Raw genomic sequence first — 19,777 nt, 5'->3', positions numbered from 1 at the left:
AAAGACTACGTTAAATCTGGGACTAGCAAGTAATTACCGTGAAATATTTACCACTCCAACTTTGACTGACATGTGCTTTATCCATTTTTAAAGGTGTAACTTCTAAAAGGGAGCGCACTACTACAAATATTAGCTCAGAACTACGTACATAAAAGCTTATTAATATTTTATACTTAAACGGTTGTTGGGCTGTCGATGCTGAAAAAATTGAATAATTAATACCCCGTAATCCGTTCACAAAGGAGAGCGGAGCGTTTATATTTACAACCTGCCATTAAATAAATCGGATTTTATACTACGAACAGGTAGTCAGTTTTTTAAATATCGTTCGTGACTGAAACAGAAAAGGTGTAATTAAACTTTTTATTTGGTTTAAAATTTCGTTGTAATATTGGTACGTACTGCATTATATCAGGGTAGAACTATTTAATGGGATAATTCAGGGATATCGTAAAGTGTCAGAGATACAGGGTGGGTGAAATTACAAAGGATTTCCCAATATTTTGATGAAATATCTCCCAAAATATAATGAAAAAATATGCTTGACTTATTTTGTAATGTAACTTATTTACCTATAAATATAATTTAATAAAATTCAATTCCCTAGATACATGAATTTCAACCTACTACCAACATATTACCACTGTTTTTGAAGTGGTAAATTTAAAAAAATATTACTCATATTTATAATCATCAATCTATGTCTCAGTTAAATATTGCAATACTTTTTTGAAATTTGAGCCACCTTGCGCAATTCTCAATATGCTTATAGTTTTCTATTAAATAATTATTTTAATCCGGTATACTAAATTAATTATTTCTTACGCAGATCGCTGTCTTTATAACAGACTTCAGTTAAATTATTATTCACATGGTGCATTTGGTGCAAAAAAATACAAATTTAGATGATTTTTAGACGAAAATGCAAAATGTTTAAGTCGACATTAAACAAAATATTTATATGGTACAATATATCTGTTTATAAACTCATAACATTTCTATACAACGTGTCCCAAAAGTATGGAAACAGCACAATAACTTTCGAAAAATGCATTTTGAGAAAAAATGATTCAGACAAAAGGTTTAGGATTTTTTCCTGGCTATTCAATGGTGACCCTAGATTTGACCTTGACCTTCAAGGTTATTTCAAGGTCAAGTAAATTTTTCAAATGTGATGCCCTACTTTTGACCCCGGAAATGAAAAGAGCGTAAAATTTTACGTTCAGATATGTCCTTGACCATTTTCCAAGATGGCGGATCCAAGATGGCGGACGCGATTCCAAAAAATTAACCGATTTACGCCAAATTTGGTATAGGGGGTTTTTTGGGGTTGCTGACTACGAATCTGAAATCTGTTTTTGAGGAATTTTAGTCCAAGATGGCGGACGCGATTTCAAAAAATCAACCGAATTTTGCCAAAATTGATATACGTAGTGCGGTTTTTGAAGGTGAAGGTCACGGTCAAATCAAGGGTCACCATCAGATATTTCAGATCATTTTTTTGCAACCCGTTGTTTTCAATACAGCGCGCCAAACCATGCGTGACCTCGATTTGACCTTTAATGACCATCAGAGGTCAAATTCGGAAAATGGTCAAAGATATATCTGAACGTAAAATTTTCCCCTCTTTTCATTTCCGGGGTCAAAAGTAGGGCATCCCATTTGAAAAAATTAACTTGACCTTGAAATAACCTTGAAGGTCAAGGTCCAAGTCAAATCTAGGGTCACCATTGAATAGCCAGGGAATAATCTTAAATCTTTTGTCTGAATCATTTTTCCTTAAAATGCATTTTTCGAAAGTTTGCTGTTTCCACACTTTTGGGACACCCTATATATGTATAATATAGAACCATTTACAAGGTGTTCTCAAAGTTGTGTAATTTATTTTAACAGCTGGTAGAACTCGTAAAAAAGTAGATTTACCAAAAATCGTTTATATTAAAAATTGCAGAAGAGAGTTATCAAAATCCTGATCTACAAAAATTGTTCAAATTGTTCTACAAAAATTGTTCAAAATTGTTACCATTTGTTTACACCATTTATATTTTTTCAGCGCAGTGGTCGAAAATGACAATAAATCAAAGTTTATGTTATATGTTTTAAAATTTCAATGTTTTTAAATAATTGTTAGTAATGACTTTATTTGGCAACTTTTATATAACCGATTTTGGTAAATCGACTTTTTTTTAGGAGATCTACCAGCTGTTGAAATAAATTACACAACTTTGAGAATCTCCGATATATCGTAACCAGACTCATTTTGAAAATAAAAACATTTCGTTTCGGACCAAAAGTCCGTATATAAAGGGGGGAAATATCTTGTGAATATTTTATGATTTATAGATTTCCGCTTCTTTTGTTAATTATAATATTTAATAATATTTTTAGTCCTTACTTTACATTCACATAATGAGAGGTGATTCCAGTTAATGTTAATTAACAAATATTTAAAAAACTATTATTTTTTCATTAACAGTTACAAATTAATGAGAAAATTATCTTTACATTAAAAGTATATAAAAAAGTTACACAAAATGTAAAATTAAATTAACTATTTTCCTTGTTTTTGCATTCTTAACATCATTCCCAAGTAATTATGATGATAACTATTATTATTTGTATCATTATTGTCATTATTACTATTCTTATCATTATCATCATCACCATCATCAGCATCATCCTCATAGCCATCATCTTCATCCTCGTCCTCATTGTTATCATCACCGTCATCGTTGTCATTGTTATGTCTATTGTCGTCGTCTTCGTTTGTCATTGTTGTCCACGTCATCGTCACCATAGTTATCGTGATCATTGTCATTATCACTATCGTCATCGTCATCATCATTATAGTCAGCGTTATCATCATCCTCGTCATCACCATCATCGTAATCGTTATCATACCTCTATCATTATCATTGTTACCATCATCATAACAATAATTTATTATTACTTAATTTTCTCACAATTGCTGATGACAGTAAGTTTTATTTCGACAAGACCAAAACTATATCAGAAGTATTTTTGGTTTGAGAAAGATCTTTCAGTGATAACAATAATTACCATCATTTTTTATCATTATTATTCCATAGCTACTTAAATATAAAATAAAATGTGTAACTTGATTAGTAAAATTAAATCAAAATTAGTACGGTTTCAATACTGTGCGTGTCCAAATGTACATCACATGTTAATTTTTTATGACATTTACGGATGGCGACTGAAAAATGTGTAAGAACAATATAGTGTTACGTAGATACTAATTGTTGATAAAGTGATACATGCATAATAAAACAAATTAAAAAAATAAATTGTGAGGTACGTATAACTAAAATTTCTTAATACAGATATTTCGTGTCATATTTATTATAAATTATCAGGTTTTATCCCATCCTGTATTGTTTCCTGTCATCAAAAATTGACTTGTCTTCTAAAATTAAAGAAAAAGTCTAAGTGTAGCAGTGTGGCCAAACGTAAAAAACACGCTGTACATGCATCGCAATAGTTTTCGGTGGCTTTTAAAATCTGAAAAATCCGGGCCGAATTTTCATTAGCCCTTTGATGTATGCGAATGAACTCAAAGTGACGCATTAAAATTGTTCTGATTGTGATTAAAACATTGTAAATTTCCCATCAATTAAAAATCCAATTCTGTTTCGCCAGTGGTGAAAAATGAGGCGCGTTGACGGGTTATAAACCGACGAATCCCAATTAATATTAATCAGTAAAAATGGAATCGGACGAGTTATTGTTTGGTTATGGTGTAGAGCGCATTGCAAGCCCTGTAATCTTTCACGTAAATCGAAAAGTTTGAATATTTAAAAAAACAGTCATGTAACACTTAATTCATTGACATAAATACATTTAAACTACGTATTTCCCTATACGTACTTCAAAAGTGTTCATTTAATTTGAGAAACTATTATATTAATGTCATCATACAATTAGTCTATTTAATTTTAAAACCAACATTTGCTTTTAAAATTCAAATTTCAGCCTAACTTTTTACGAAAAGTTTCAGCGTACGCCTATGGTTTTCAACTCGAAGACCATTTTTGGCTATTCCTCGGCAGGAACTTATTGGAAAGTCCTTTTTTTATTACTTTCGACTTTCATCCGATCTGCATTTACTGATTAAAAGTTATTCAATGCGAGAAATGTGTCGGAAACTTAATTTTCCTTAGTGTGTCTTTCGTATCTTTGATAAAAAAGTTAAACATCTGCCTCTAAGCGGAATTTCATCACGCTGCCATTTTCATTTACGATACAGCAAACCGTTTATTCTTTTCTGGGGACTTATTATGTACCTACCACAGAAAGTGAAGCGCTTTTTACATCAAATTTTGAAAATAATGAAAAAGAATCACATCTCGTCGTGAAAATACTGCTTTATGAATATTTAATTTGAAATTTACGACGCAATATAGTCAGTAGTGAATATTGGCCTGGGAGACATAATACGTGTTTGTCTTCAAATTTATTATAAAGTTACTTCCGTTAAAATATATATAAAATTTAAAATTGACGTGTTTTAGGATTTTTTTTCAAAAGTCGTCCATTTTTGAAATAATGAATTTATTCCATACATTTGCATCATACTGTATGTATACATGTAATTAAAAAAAAGCATTCTAAAAAGCGACAAACATCCATTAAAGAAGAGACACAAAAAATTACAAAATATTGAGATGGCGTATAGAACTATTATGATATGATAAATATGACAAGGAAAAAATATAGCTACTGGTACTTTTTTCACTTTTTTATTTCAGTCAGACGCATGCGCATTTCGATATAGTGTTTACATAAAGCTCAAAATTCATTGTTTCGAATCAAATGCTACTGTCGGAATTGAATTGAATTGCTCTAGGAACAAAGCTATTATGTCATCCAGGAGTTACTAGAATGACTCATTGAATTGGATAAACAAAATAAAGATTTACCATATTCCTTGGCTAAAATAAAGAAATCGATAGCTACGTATTCGGTTTCAGTTCATTTTTATAAATATCAAAACCATTTAATAGAGGCCATTTGAGAGATTAATATTGGATTTGGAACCTTTACTTTCAGCCACACAGCCACACATTATCTTTTGAGTATTATCGATGAAATTTCTAGATTTTCATTTGCATTTCCTGATATGAGTGCTAATACAGATATAAAACATCTTAATAGTATTTTCTTACTGTGTGATATAGTTTTATATATCTACTTTGATCGCGGATATAATTTTATACCTATGGAATAGGTAAGAGTATCTTATTTCAAAAGGAATTGCAACTATAAATTTACTCTACATACAATCTCAGAAGAAATGGACTAGTGAAACGACTGAAAAAAAACCGGGAAAACTATCAGATCAGATATATATTTTATACTAAAAAATTATTGTTCGTCGAGTCCATACATGGCTTTGGAAACGGGGTTCTATTTGCTACGATTTAGAAAGCGACCATCGTTCGTAAACTAAAGTCAAACGTTGAAAGTTTTTTAATTTCTTCTCAAAAATTTCATTATGCAAAAGCGTACAAATTTCATGTGGTTGGAAAGAGCAGAAAAAATCTAACAAATCATGAAAGAAAATTTATATAATCTCATTTAAAAAAATATCGATGACGTCACCACTCCTCTACACTGTGACGAAAAAAAAAAAAAATTGTACGTCAGTATAAAGAAAATAACATCCCATTTAAAAATATACAGGGTGTAACTTAAGTAGTAGGTACGTTAAAATATTTAAGTGGGGTATTCCTGAGTTAATTCTAAGAAAAAAAGTTTATATAAAATCTTTGTCCGGAAATGCTTCGTTTCCGATATATAGGATGTTGAAATTAAAATAAACACAATCATTATTACAACAGCTGCTGAAAGTGGCTACCCCTGACATTAATACAAGCTTCTACCCTCCTCACCAAAGACCTCCGTACCCGTTGGAAAATACTAAGAATATTTCTTATCGTTTCGCAGCAATCTATTGTGGTTCCTTAACATTTCCTTGTCTTCAATGGGGCTATCATAAACTAGGGATTTTAAGTGACCCCAGATGATAAAACCGACGGGGTTGAGGTCGGGTGACCTAGCGGGTCAGTAGTGTGTACTTCCTCTACCGATCCATCTTTGGGCTTTTGCCACGTCTAAGCTTTTCTTGCTGCCGGACAAAAATGAGTAGACGCTCCGTCGTGCACAAACCAAGAATTAATTCGGATATCAACGGGAACATCCTCCATTAGTTGGGGCAACTCATGTTCTAAAAATGTTGATAGGTTCCATCCAATCGTAAAGGGAGGAAATAGGGTCCAATTAAATAATCCCCAATTATCAATATCCACACATTGACGGAGAATCTGTGTTGGAAATGAGTTTGCGTTATTGCATGTGAGTTATCCTCGGTTCAGATATGATTATTATGGAAGTTCATAATACCATTTCTAGAAAAATTAGCTTCATCTGTGAACAGGATACTGGATAAGAATTGAGGATGTTGTGCACTTTTCTCTGTAACCAATGTGCGAGTTCCATACGAATTTCTTTTAAAGCTTCCAGATTCAGAAAAGATTAGCAAATGCCACTGCACAAGGTGTCACGCGCTGGGAATAAGTATTTTGATACATGCGTCTTGCTTGGAATGAATTTCCGTCAGCTAAGCCGTACGCAGAAACCAATCAGCCATTTCAGCATTTGTAAAATCGGTCATAGTGCCAGAAAATTATTTTACAAACTTCAAATAATTTACAGCTTCCCACTGATTAAGTTTGACATAACAAAATTTGGATACGTTGTAACCAAGCGCATAGACAACTTTTGAACATAAAATTCTCAACAACTTCATTTAACGCCTAAGGGACCCAGCAAATTGCATCTTTGCAGAAATTTGCTAATTTCTCGAAAATGGTGGCTTCAAGCGTTGATAAGGAAGTCTACTTTTTTGCCTAAAAAAGATGTAGGCACACGGTTCATTCGTGAAAAATCACCAGAAGTCTTCTGTCAAAATAGTGATGGCAAATTAAAATGATAGCATACGTAGCGCCCTCTAAGTGCTGCACTAAAATTAATACCAAATTATGATTTCTCACGTCAAAAAACTTCCGGTTACCAAATTTTGTGCGAAAAATGTATCCTTGATTAAAAGTTATTTAAGAAAATTGAGAATAAAATTCTAATTTCAACACCCTGTATCTCAAAAACGGAGCATTTCCGGGCAAAGGTTTATATAAATATAAATCATTAAGTTTGGTCTGAGTGCAAGGCCACCTTTTTTGTGTGCCTCTGTATTGAAAATTTGCTAACTAAAGCCTACTAAGGAGGCCTATTACGATAGTAAAAACGTTCAAGTGGTATTCACAGCCAGCAATACTTTAGCGCGAGGAGACAGTATTTCACGCGGAGCAGATACACCCCCGCCGCGGCCGTGCGGCATCGGAATGCGTGCGGCACGCGATGCTAATCTCCCATTCATTCGTCCGATTCGTGTAACCGCATCCGAAATGAGCAGCAGTTTCTGAGATTACTTTTACTGCTGGCCCGGCCTACCGTGACCCTTAAAGACGCGCTGCAGTAATAGGCGCCAGTCACGACACCCCCTCGCCGAACAATGCCGGTCGGATCGCAGCCGCGTTGCTCTTTCTTCGGCGGGGCTCTGTAAGGACTGGGTAATTAGGGATATTTCGTCGGCGGGACTGGCGGCTGCGATATTATAAATTGCCGAGGAGAAAGGAAGGTTTTTCGCGAGGCGTTTGCGAACCTTCGTGGATTTATGCAAAATTAAAAAATAAAAGTAGAGAAACACTTAGTCCTAGCTGCCAACAATGTAGAAGTTAAACGTAAATGTATTTAAGGTGTCGTACCAGAAGAACAAAACGAACTTTGAAAAAATCACCTCAGTTTTGAAATCCAACACCAAAGTTACCATATTCGACAATGCGTAGGTATCTCTGAAATCAATCTTAGTTAAGATTAAGAGATAATATCAAGAAACCAATATTCTGGTGACCTTGCACTCGACCTTGAGCTTAAATGTCAAAGTCAAACCAAAGTCAACTTGAAAATATTAAATGGAACACCATATTTTTTATGCCATCGGTAGACCGCCAAATATGGAGTCAGAAAACTTTTCTAGTTATTTGGGAGTCAAACTCATTTTTCTCTGATTAACTGGCAAAATTTGTGGGATTTTGATTGACAAATTATATGGATTGAGTACTCTATTTTTAATGCTAGCTAGCGATACAGCCCCAAATTTTTTGTTGGAAACTTTTATCAAAACATTTTTGCAGAATGTCCTTGCAGGTTATTTGAAAGTCAAGTTCATTTTTCACAGTAAAGAATGGACATAAAAATTAATAGAAGTGAATAGACATTTTTATATAATTAAAACTTGTGACGTTAACAATAATTTTTAAATTTAACATTTTGTTGGATTAATAATTAAAAATTTTATGATACCATCTAATTTTACATTCAAAATCCTACAAATTTTGCTTAAAATATCCTTGTCAAGTTATTCAGGGAAAAATTATTCCGACCTCTAAATGATATCTGTAGATATGCACCATATTCGGGCGTAAATTTCGCTCTCTATCAATTTCTGGCACAAAAAATAGGATGTTCCATTTAATATATTCAATTTGAGCTTTTTTGACATTGAAACTTAAAGTCAAAGTTAAATCACAGGTCACCAGCATGCTGACTTCTTTGTAGGTATCCTACAATACAATTTATACGAAATTTTTTTGATAGAACTCCGTTTTGAAAAGTTATGGGGAGGGTTCAGATTTTTTTGGTCGCCCTGTATCATCTACATTAAAGTGTAAACGGTTTCCCTCAAGATCTTCATTTTTCCGAAATAAATTGGCAATATTGACAAATATCTTTTCGAGCAACTCGACACAGCCGACAAACCAAAAGAACTATTGACTTGATGATTTTCACTTCCTTCGGATTCACCCTCCGCCACCGAATATTGCGTTCGAGCGTTCACTGCTGGCAGATACAGTAATTAACCAGGACTATACAGGGTGTCCCAGAATAACGTGTACAATGGAAGACCACAGATTCGTGGACTCAATATAGTCAGATCTAGGCTAATTAACCTATATCCGAAATCGCATCGTTTGGTCGCTAGATGGCCTTAAAATTCGTGAAAACTCGAATACGTATTATTCGATTTTGATTATTTTTGGGGTATGGACTTTTGCTTTCAATCTACACATACAGAGTGTTTTTTAAATCTTACAACTCCTATAAATTTGATGTAAGGTGATAATATCCGTTCAGAACTTGTTTCTCTTTCGGGCAATAATGACAACTATTTTTATTTGATAGATGATACCATTTGGAAGTTTTTGGGCTTCTTGTAGAATTTTGATTAAATGAGCGGTTTGGGTACAAAAAAATGTATGCATTATCTTGCCACCCATATTACAATACTTAACAAAGTGCTGATTTTGTAGGTTGATTGTAATTTCAGTTTGATCTTTAAATCATTGTACTCGTACCTGCCAATTCTATTTTACTAGAAGCGGAGTAATAAATATTTATAATGAACATGTACAAGAAAATCCACATGCTGTCAAACAGAAACATTATCAACATCATTGTTTGGTTTGGGATCATTGATGGCATTGTTATTGGCCCTTTTATTCTACCCAATAGATTGAAAGCGGAATTTTATTTAGAATCTTTGCAAAACCCGAGTTATTGGCAGATGCCGTTATTACTCAAAGCTAATATGTGGTTTATGCATGATAGCGTTCCATCACATTTCACTGTAAATGTCCAGCAGGATCTGAACCAACGTTTCCCTCGTCGATAGATGGGTAGAGGGGATAATGTTTTCCTGCTAACTGGCCAGACTTAACACTTTGCAAGTATTATCTTTGGGACACTCTGAAAACAACAGTGTATGCTTCCACATCTAACACCAAAGAAGAGTTGTGGAGGTATATGCAAAATGCTATAAATGTCTTTAAAAAATGCCCTTAAGAACTGCAAAGGGTGTCCTTTAATTTCCTTCGCCGAATTAACCTTTGTTGTAGTTTGTTGTAGGTGGTCATTTTGAACAGTTTTTATAATAAGTTGTACTAAATTTAATAACATCAACTTTGTTACTTTTATCTCCAGTATTTTTTATTGTATTTGATTGTTTTTACGAATAATTTCAATAAAATTGGGCACGTTCTAAATAACTCTTAAATAATTCATCGTATGTGATTATCCATATCGAAAAATGAAGTAACATGTGGTAGGTATATCTTATCGTTACTCACTAAGAATTGGCAGGTACAATGACTTAAAGATTAAACTGAAATTACAGTCAACCTACAAAATTAGTGACTACTAGCACTTTTAAGTATTGTAATATGGGTGGCAAGATAATGTAGACATTTAAAAAATATTTGTTTGTACCCAAACCACTCTTTTAACCAAAAAGAGCCCCAAAAACTTCCAAAATGGTATCACCTATCAAATAAAAATAGTTGTCATTATTGCCCGAAACAGGAAAAAGTTATGAACGGATATTATCACCATTTTGTAGTTGTTTTAAAAAACATTATAATACCAAAATGTGTAGATCGAAAGCAAAAGTCCACACCCCAATAATAATCAAAATCGAATAATACATATTGGAGTTATTTATAAAATTTAAAAAAATTTCACGTACTTTGAGTCCATCTAGCGGTCAAACGAAGCAATTTTGGATATAGGTGAATTAGCCTAAATTTGCCTATTTTGAGTCCACGAATCTGTGGAATAGGGAGACCGGGGTTGATTGTACCATTTTATCTTTGGAGAGTATTTGCGGCTAATACGTATATGTAATTAAGGAGCTGGAACCTGTATACGAATATAGAATACTTAACTGATTATCATTTCTGCCAATATGTTTAATTACGTCGCCCAAAAAAAGAGATTGGCAGTTTAAAGAAAATCTGGTTGGTGGTGCACATGACCGCAATTTCGGATCAATTATAACAGTCACAGGAGCTAATTAAAATTAAACTTTTAACATGAATGTATCTCATGGCAGCTAAAATGTTTTCACCAAAGGATTGTCTCTATTTCTTTACAACACTGAGGACACATGGGACAACTCAAAAGCTTGCGTCTGTGTTTTTTAATCCTTTTGTAAGTAAAATTGGTTTTCAAGATTTTATTTGGTATTGTTCTACCTCTTTCTAGTCATTTGAAATAAAATTAATTAAAAGGACGATTTGTAATATAACCGGGGACAATTGTAATGCTACTACTGACCTCCTAGTTCTGTTTCACATATCTATGAAGATATAAAATTTATTTAAAACGTTCATATTTCTCAACGGTTCATAAAACATTAATCTAAATGGCCACTGATGTTAGCTGCTGTCTTCATCGATTCACTATGGTCCCCACAGTATATTAGATATGTTTAATAGTACGTGTTTAGTTTATGTATCATTTAGATTAAAAGAAAAAATAGGACAGTAACAAAAAGTGTCTAGTGACCAAAAGCGATATGAAATGGGTCAGATACAAGGTAGCAGGCATAAAAGAGCATATCCTACCTCTGTAGGTAGAAAATTTCGATCTTGGCACAAACGCTAAGACGGATATGGATCGTTTAGCAAAAAGCTCTCCGCTGTTCGAAAGGATGAGATCGAGTACGCCAACGGTGGAGCCAGAACCGCATAAATACAGTTTCGTTTTTGTGAAGGGAAATCTCAATATACAGAGTGTACCAGAAAACCGTTAAACCACATTTAATCATCAAATCCAATATTTTCTACTCATTTAAATAACATTAACGATGCGCCTATGGTTTAAACGAATCTATCTTATATCCATAGTGTTTTCTAAGGCACTACAATTATTCCAAATATAGTAAATAAAAAAATCTTCAGGGGTAAATTTTAATTTAATTTCTTATGAAATAGATAACCAAGATTGTGTTACATCATTATTACGTGAAAATAATGTTATAAATGGTAACCCTTTGCCCTGGACGGTTGACTAACCAAGACTGGCAAGCATTATTATAATTCGTTCAACGAGCTTTCAATCAAAAGATGAGTACTAAATAAATCACATGGCCAACTGAAAAAATACCTATATATTTTTTACATTTTTCTCCTTTCAGGCAAATAAAAAGTATCTATTATAAATGGTTGAAAAGGTAAAAAAAAATTCTATTCAACGGGATGGCCAAATACAGGGTGTTCTATTTAAAAACACCTATGTTTATGTAATATCGGAAAAACTGTGCGATTTGTAAAAAAATTGAATACGCCAATGGCTTCCTCATAAAAAATAGACAAATAATGTTCAAACTTTTTTCTTCTAAATTTAACGACAACAGAGAGAGCGAGAGAGAGAAAGAGGGGTTAATATAAATGGGCTATTTTTCAAACCCTATATATCTAAAACTAATTAAGCCAAGATTTTTTGGTATGTACCAGCGAAGTAAACTCAATAGAAGAGGACGGGATATCGATATCAGATTTTTTGTATCTATCACCGTTTTGGCTGTACTTTATAAAACTATCGAACACATCTAACACACGAGTTTTAACTCGTGTTTGTGAAACGTCTACAGAAAAATTTCGCCATCTACAGTCACTTAAATAAATTGTTACACAGCTATCTACCGTCATTTGTATCATTTACGCTTATTTCGCAATAACAAAAATATTCTAGAAAATCTAATAAAAACTTAAAAAGACAGCCATAAAGTTTGTGCCTAAATGATAGGATAGCTCACATACAAAGTTAATTTCGAAAAAACTGTTTGAGTACCATATTCTACACATTTATTATCTACCAAACTAATAAAAAATTTTTTTTCGAGTTTTGGGTTTCATGTAAATACCCCTTTAAGGGGGTATATCAGGGTCCGAGGGAAGTGAGGAGCGCAGGGGGGTCCTATATTTTTTTATGGGACTAAAATCCGCTGCCAATTTGAAAAAATTAATTTCTATTGAAAATATTTGCGATAAACATTATCTATATAGCAAAGAAATCTACTCATATGCACATAGCATACATATTGACTAATTAACAACATAAAAATATCATATTTAAGTAGTTTTAAATTATATTTAATGAAGGCATAAAGACTATGTAGAGGTGGCAAAAGCGCTAATAACTGACTAGCAGTTGTACACACTGCGAACCTACAGACCTCGGACATCGAAGATATTGCTCGTCAAATTCGGGTAAAGATGCGTACGCGTTCAAAAATGTATTGTGTGTAAACTATGTACAATATAATTATTATATATAGCAAATATATCATATTATCCTCGCGAAGATTTGTATCCTTTATTTAAAATACGTAAATCATGTGAACTGGTAAAACAACGAGAATTATGTTAATTTAGTTCTAAAGAAATTAAATTACACTCGCGCCCATCTCTCGTCCAAGTCAAAGAAAATGTTGGATGCTATTTGAAGGTTGTGTGATAGAAATTACATTATTACTCACTGTTCGTGTTTTTAATCTCTATTTTAGTAATGTTACAAAAGTTTTGCAACTATAACTAATTTTTTAGATATAAAGTTTGCTGAGAAATATTTATGTTCCTTTATTATTCCGTATAAATGCTTTTATCTCAAGTAGGTATTACTAATTATATTAATCAAGTAAAGAAAACTTTATGTAACCCTAAATATTGCTGGGTAATGATCACGATGTTTTTATAAACCATTAAATATATTAAAAGGATTTATCAACTGTATTTTTTATTCCAATAAATATATCACAGTTTCTTAGTCTTTTTTAATTAATCTAGTTTTTTAAAAACATTACAAAATCATCATCTGTTGTGGATAATTTATTGTTGATAACAATGGGATTTATGAAAAATGTATATGTTTGAAATCAATTTCGTTTTTAGCAAGTCTTTCAAATGTATTCCCTCCTTGCTGTCAGCTGATTGCGACGTTGCCCCATTAATCCTCAAGTCAGACAGAAATGCAATTATTGGTTTCTGTTTCTAATTAATACAGCTGTACTATGTTCAAAACTTACATTATTTTTACATCAAAAATAAGTTATACTGTGTATCTATGGAAAAGTTTTGTTTTACAATTTCTACATTTTTTTCTCATCTATGGGCAGAAAAAGAGCCGCACCGTCCATCTTCGCCATATAAACCTATGTTAAAATAAACAACTTTCCACAACAATATCTCAAAATCTAGATTCAAAAAAAATTTCAAAAAAATATGACGCACAGAGGGAGCCCTGGGTAATACGCTTTATAAATTTCAAGTACATCTGTGCATTTGAGTAAACCCGATATACCTCCTTAAGATAACAAATAAGATTTACTATAAGGTGAATATCTCCTATAAATTTTCTTAAGTAACTACTTCATGGTTGATTTAATAGGTATTAATTTTTGTCTTGTATATTTATAAATTTAATAGAAAATTATGACTAGTTTTCAGAAATTTTAAAAGCCTTTGTGTTTATTTGTGGTAAATATATGCGAATCGTTAGATTAGTTAATTTAAAATATTAAGATTATTGTATCTACTTATCTTCATACCAGCGCATCCGCCAGAATTTAGAATTGCTCTACTAACATTGCACTAACCACAGAAACTGAAAATGAACTTATATTATTTAAATTCAATTAATATGAGGGTCAGCAATATGGTAGGTACTAAAACAAACATTTTGCACGTGTAGCGGAACTTTGTTAGAAGAAATAACACGCTGAATTTGCAACCGTGTGGCGCAAATTGTATACAATACTCTGTATAAGCTCAATTTCTACTCGCCAGGGTTAATTAGTTAAATTTTATCACCCGCATATGCGAAATTAACCCGCTCGATAAAGGACCACATTGCTAGGGTTTTAACAAAGTCCACAGCAGCCTCAGCGTAGGAAAAGGATGATCTGTTTGTAATGTTTACAAATTTTTTTAACGATATTAATATTTACAAAATTAAATTAGAAGTCCTTTTGAAAAATTTTAAAAGTATCTTTATACAGGGCGTTAATTAACGTATGTCAAATATTTTTGCCACATGTTATGGCAGAATGAGATAATTACACGGATTTGTGTTGAGTAAAATGTAATTTTAAAATCTGATTTACCTCAACATTGCAAGGAGCCACCTTTTGAGAACTGCTGATTTTCATAGAAGATGTTCGATGTATGTATGTACCAGTTGCTTGCAAACAAGCTTCAACGCGACGTATCCAATTCGCTCGCACGCATTGCAACATTGCCACGTCCTCTCGAATCGTATTACAAACTTCGGCAATACGATGTCGCAGTTGGTCGATGTCATGAACGTCCGTGGAATACACAACACTTTTCACATATCCCCACAAATAGAAGTCTAAAGGGATGACCATCTAACTAGGCTACCGCGGCCTATCCAGCGATCGGGAAAAGTAATGTTTAGAAAGTCGCGCACTCTCCGAAAAAAGTGAGCGGTGGTTCCGTCATGCAGTAACCACATATTTTGCCGAACATTTAGTGGTACGTCTCCCAATAACTCCGGCAAGCGGTTTCGCAAAAAGTCTTGATATGAAGCACCGTCTAAGCACCTAAGCAATTTAAAAAGCCCTATTAAAGTGTCATTAACATTACCGGCCCACATGTTTACTGAAAACTGTTACTGAAAGGCACCGTGACGTATTTCGTGTGGATTTTCGTGGTGAGTGTTGTGGATGTTACATATACTATTTCGACTGAAACAAGCTTCATCTGAAACAAGTATTTGTTCCGTAAATTGAGGATTTCTTGCATGTTTCTGAAGCAACCATTCGCAAAAACCTCGACGTAGTGGAAAATCTTCAGGAGTAAGTGCTTGAACACGTTGAATATGAAATGGGTACAACTGAGCTTCTTGTAATGTCCGCCATACAACAGGATGTGAAATATTTACTTGCTGTGCGATATTTCTGGTGCTACGATGCGGATCTTCTTCGACGATAACTAAAATCATCTCCTCGACATTTAAGATTCTTAGTGGTCGCCCTGGGCCACCGTCTCGACCTCGATGTAACCGCGTGTCACCTGTCTCCAAAACTCTTTGCCCCTGGCACGTCGTTCATGATATCTTAGTATACGGTACACTTGACAAGCTCTGTGGGCCTTTTCGTTTGCTTTGCCATAAATTACGATAATTACCATATTATGATATTACCATATCATAATATTCGCGATTGCTAAATAAATGCGCCATTTTTAAAAGAAAACTTGGAAATACGTCTATTAATGTACTATCGAAAAACATCACAGCAATCACTACAACAATGTATTACAAACTGACTTAATAAAAAACCTACAAACTCGTAAAAAGTATTACAGAATTTTTTGTAAGTACTCACCGCGATAAAATACATGTATTTCAGTGGTTCCAAAACAGTTTTAAACACATTTTTAATTAGCTTTTTTCTTTATGACTTTAAACTTCCGATGTGGTACAAGTTTGTGACATCAGTTATCTCAGTTTTTGCTGCTTTTTCACCCTTTTAAATTTTTGGCATGAGTTCGCTAACACCCTGTACAGAACAGTTTAAATTTTTTAGTTGACATTTCTAAAATACATATTTATGACAAATATTAAAATAGTTACTTCAGAAACAGATACAGCTCCATCCGTCGGTTATTTTTGTATTTTCCGAATCGTTTTATTTCTAGAGATGTTAACCTTCGTTGTTTACGCGCTAATCCCCCCCCATTCGATGTAATCATTATATAAATATATGGCGGCTCTGTTTATAATTCCAGATATATTTTACTTAGTAAATATTTGCAAGCTTTTATAAATCAAGGGAAATCACCGAGGGTCACGCAAAGTCCCCCATTTTCCCCAGTAATTACAAGATAAAGAACCGCAGTTCATTTGAGGTGACAGGTGGTTCGGGAATGGAAACGTCGTAACATTTTTGTCGGTCTACGCATAAAGATTCAGGAAGAGTTATCGGCGATACAAAAGGCTGTGTTAATAAACAGTGGATTTTAATTGAAATGCTTTGTCATTTTTTAATCAACTAAATCAACCGGTATTGTAATAATTTTTTTCTTGGGTGTTTACTCTATTTATGTGGTTTTATTGCTTGATTAACTACATATTTCGTTTAAGTAGTATAAAAAAAAAGTAGTATAAGTAGAATAGAATTAGAATTATAAAGAGTGCTTTTAGAAATCTAGGATTTTGGAATATGTATTAGATAGAGTCAAAATATTTTTAGGAAATATTCACAATTAAAATATACAGGGTGACACAAAAGTATGGAAACCCCTGAATAATTAGTCAGGAGTGCATTTCCTTGAAAAATGATAAACACAAAAGTTTTAGGATTTTTCTCTGGCTATTCAATGGCGCCCTTGTATTCGACTTTGACCTTGACCTTCAAGGTCATTTCAAGGTCAAAATTGATTTTTCAAATTGGAACTCCTAGTTTTTATTGCGGATTTGGAGAAAGTAAAAAATTTTACGTCCAAATATGGTCTCAAATGTGGGTCGACTTCCAAAATTCCCGCTACGGCAGAACTTTCGAAGAATGCATTTTGGGAAAAAACGTTTCAGACAAAAGTGTAAGGATTTTTCCCTGGCTATCTGATGGTAACCTTGGATTTGACCTTCAAGGTCATTTGAAGGTCAAGTTAAGTTTTTTAAATTGGGACCCCTATTTTTTATTGCGGATTTGGAAAGAGCAAGGTCATTGTCAGTCATGGTCAAGACCATTATTGGACGTAAAATTGCCTGCTCTTTCCAAATCCGCAATAAAAAATAGGGTTCCCACTTGAAAAAACAATTTTGACCTTGAAATAACCTCGAAGGTCAAGGTCAAGGTTGAATACAGGGGCGCCATTGAATATCCAGGAAAAATTCCTAAAACTTTTGTATTTATAATTTTTCAAGAAAATGCACTTCTAACGAGTTTTTCAGGGGTTTCCATATGTTTGTGCCACCCTGTATACAAACACAGAGTATCCCAAGTAATGTACTGATGTAATATTATCAACCTCACTGTAATCTGCTGTAAAAGATTTTTGTAAATAAGACCACACAAATCTTATTAGACGAAAATATCCTATTTTGGTTGTTTGGTATATACAGGGCGTCCCATTTTAAATTACGCATCTGAATATCACCCTTACAAAATTGTTGGATTCAGAGGGGGACAACGATGCTGACTTTCAATTTGACCTTGACATTAACTTTCAGAGTCAATTGAAGGTTGGAATTGTTTAAATAGGAAACATTATTTTTGACCCCGGATTCGGAAAGAGTACAAAATTTTACGTTTAGATAGGTATTTAAGGCTCTTCTTTGGACTGACCATTAAAAGTTATTTCAAGGACAAAGTATTTAAACTATGCACCTCAATATATCTTCAAGGAAACCGTCAATCCGAAAATAACTCTTACGAAAATAAGTTGTTGGGTTCGGAGGGGGACATCGGATGGTGATCCTCAATTTGACCTTGATCGTGACCTTCAAGGTCATTAGAAGGTCAAATATAATTTTTTAAATAGAAACCTATTTTTTATACCAGATTCAGAAAGAGCGCAAAATTTTACGTTACGGTTTTCCAATAAATATGTCAGAACTTTAAAGTGAACACAGTAATAATTACTAATGATATAACATTTGCTTTATTTTGACTTCATCTGACTAAATGAATAATGGAGGTCCAATTTTCGACAATTTGCTCTCACATTTTACGTATTCAGTTTAAGGTCGAGAATTGCTTATTTCTGTACCTAATCAAAGATTTCAGTCATTTCGCATAACTCCATAGGAAAAATTTCAAGGGGGTGAGATCACAGGATCTTGGTGGTCAATTGACATTAGTATTTCTTGGGATAACCCGCCCAGAAAACTGTTGCAATAAATCAATTGTCTGACGACATATCTGACAAGTCGCATTTTGTTGAAAAAAAAAAACATTGATCATGTCAGTATCTATTAATTCAGACCGAAGATACTCTATTAGCGTATCCCTGTATCTTTTACCATTAAGAGTAACACGATTTCCATCATCGCCTTCAAAATAATAAGGTTTCATCACACTTTGATTGCACGAACCACACCAAATAGTAACCTTCTGAGGATAAAGACTCACCTTTTGAATCACTTGAGGATTTTCATCAGCAAATTATGTTTATGTCCATTGAGCTAGAAAAACCCTCCATCAGAAAAAAAAATTACTCAAAATATGAATCGAGTTCCAATTTCTCTAAAGTCCAGTTCGTGAAAATTCAACGTAGATAATGATCAGCTGGCTTCAGTTTCTGAGTAGAGCTATTAGATGAAGATATTGATGCAAAATTGGCCACATCGTCGTCTGAGAAAGACCATGCTCTTAATAGTGACAAGGAATAGAGAGGTTCTGGTTATTTCTTACACTGTATCTACAGAAACGATGTTCTATGAGCCCGTTTGTTGAAATGTTTCAACTAAACGGTAAACTAATCAAGTTAGTTTGAAATATTGAAAACCACTTTTGGGAGGAGTTTTTGGTGTTAGAGTCAAACAATTAACCAACCCGGAAGTTCTGGCTTTAGATTCGGATTTATCAATTCAAAACAGTGTAGAGTACATTGGTCTAGTCCATGACCCAGACCATTTTCTTGTAGCACTGAAAAGAATTGAACAATTACAACATAATCGACTTCAATTTTGATACTATACTTTCATTTTTATTATTATTTTGGGATATATTCTGAATTATGTTGTATATTCTATTTAGTCAAAGTGCGTAATGGAATTAATTTCATACCGCTCTTGTTAATAAATCAAATATCTGACTATTTGGGTACAAGCGCCC

General features: G+C 33.4%; 1 protein-coding gene across 1 annotated transcript in view; it reads left to right on the top strand.

The window, feature by feature from the left end:
- The window catches only part of LOC108905252 (extracellular serine/threonine protein CG31145-like), a gene marked incomplete at its 5' end in the record, with an annotated part of 101,019 nt that overhangs the window by 64,660 nt on the left and 16,582 nt on the right, over positions 1 to 19,777 (top strand). The gene's annotated exons all lie outside the window — the stretch shown is intronic.

The sequence above is a fragment of the Anoplophora glabripennis genome, unplaced genomic scaffold, assembly GCF_000390285.2.
Source record: "Anoplophora glabripennis isolate ALB-LARVAE unplaced genomic scaffold, Agla_2.0 scaffold172, whole genome shotgun sequence".
NCBI lineage: Eukaryota > Metazoa > Arthropoda > Insecta > Coleoptera > Cerambycidae > Anoplophora > Anoplophora glabripennis.
The sequence above is the reverse complement of the archived record's forward strand: the minus strand, read 5'-3'. Positions and strand labels throughout refer to the sequence as shown.